A 2,199-nucleotide genomic window follows, 5' to 3' on the forward strand; every position below is an offset into this window, starting at 1 on the left:
ATTTATTTTTTATTATTTTCTGTCTGGAACATCTGTCCAATGTTCAAAGTGGGGTGTTGAAGTCTCCTGCTATTTATTGGTGTCTACCTCTATTTTTAGTTCTAATAATATTTGCTTTCTATATCTGAGTGCTCCAGTGTTGGGTGCATATATATTTACAATTGTAATATCCTCTTGCTGAATTGACTCCTTTATTGCTATATAGTGACATTCTTTGCTCTTTTGGTTTTTGTTTTGAAATTTACTTTGTATGATATAAAGGTAGCTACTCCTGCTCTCTTATGGTTTCTATGGGCATGAAAGGTCTTTTTCCATCCCTTTACTTTTAGTCTATGTGTGTCTTTATAGATGACATGTGTTTTTTGTTGGTAACACAATATGAGTCTTCTTTTTTATCCAGTCAGCCACTCTATGTCTTTTGATTGGAGAGCTTATCCATTTATATTCAATGTTATTATTGATAAGTAAGAACTTACTCCTGCCATTTTGTTATTGTTTTCTGGTTGTTTTATGGTACTCTCTTTCTTCTTTTATTCTTCCTATCTTTCTTTTAGTAAGGGTGGTTTTACCTGGTAACACAATTTAGTTTTTTGCTTTTTATTTTTGTGTTACCATTGTATGTTCTTTGGTTTGAAGTTACTATGAAGCTTGCAAATACTATCTTATAACCCATTATTTTAACCTGATAACAACACTGTTTGCAAAAATAAACAGGTAAAAAGCAAAAGGAAAACAAGCAAAGACGCTATACTTTAACTTAATCCTCCTAATTTTTGACATTTTGTTGTCACTATTTATAGCTTATTGCACTCTCTTCATTTGAAAAGTTATTTTAGTTATTATTTTTTATTGGTTCATCCATTAGTCTTTCTCCATAAGATAGGTGTAGTTTATACACCAGAGTTACAATATTATAGTTTTCTGTGTTTTTCTTTGTAGTTACTATTACTAGTGAGTTTTGTACCTTCAAGTAATTACTTATTACTTATTAACATTTTTTCTTTTCTGATTGAAGTATTCCCTTTAGCATTTCTTGTAAGATAAGTCTGGTGTTGATGAAATCTCTCAGGTTTTGTTTGTTTGGGAAAGTCTTTATTTCTTCTTCATGTTTGAAGGATAATTTTACCAGATATACTAGTCTAGGTTAAAAGTTATTTTCCTTTCACTCTTTAAATAAATCACGCCACTTTCTCCTGGCCTGTAAAGTTTCCACTGAAAAGTCTGCTGTCAGTCATATCTGAACTCAATTGTATGTTATTTGTTTCTTTTCTAGTTCCACTTTTAGGATCCTTTCCTCATTATTGAATTTTGGGAGTTCAATTATTAAACATCTTGAGGTACTCTTCTTTGAGTTAATTGTTTGGTGTTCTATTACTTTCTTGTACTTGTGATATCTTTTTCTAGGTTTGTAAACTTCTCTATTATTATTCCTTTGAATAAACTTTCTATCTCCATTTCTTTCTCTATCTCCTCTTTAAAGCCAATAGGTCTTAGATGTGCCCTTTTGAGGTTATTTTCTAGATATTGTAGGCATGCTTTATTGTTTCTAATTCTTTTTTCTCTTCTCTGCTCTGACTGTATATTTTCAAATAGCCTGTCTCCAAGCTCACTGATTCTTCCTTCTGTTTGATCCATTCTTCTATTAAAAGATCCTGATGCAGGGGATTGCTGGCAAGATGGTCAAATAGGAACACCTGTGGTCTGCAGCTCCCAGGAAGATCAACGCAGAAGGCAGATGATTTCTGCATTTCCAACTGAGCCTCCATTGGTGATACCCAGGCAAACAGGGTCAGGGGTGGACCTCCAGCAAACTCCAGCAGACTGGCAGAAGAGGGGTCTAACTGTCAGAAGGAAAATTAACAAACAAAAAGTAATAGCACATCCAATCAAAGGTGACCAACATCAAATACCAAAGGTAGATAAATCCACAAAGATGGGGAGAAACCAGTTCAAAAAGGCTGAAAATTCCGAAAACCACAGCACCTCTTCTCCGCCAAAGGATCACAACTCCTCGCCAACAAGGGAACAAAACTGGATGGAGAATGAGTTTGACGAATTGACAGAAGTAGGCATCAGAAGGTGGGTAATAACAAACTCCTCCAAGCTAAAGGAGCATGTTCTAACCCAAATCAAGGAAGCTAAGAACCCTGAAAAAAGGTTAGATGAATTGCTAACTAGAATAACCAGAGGAGAGAAGAA

Source organism: Mandrillus leucophaeus, unplaced genomic scaffold, assembly GCF_000951045.1.
Source record: "Mandrillus leucophaeus isolate KB7577 unplaced genomic scaffold, Mleu.le_1.0 Scaffold821, whole genome shotgun sequence".
NCBI lineage: Eukaryota > Metazoa > Chordata > Mammalia > Primates > Cercopithecidae > Mandrillus > Mandrillus leucophaeus.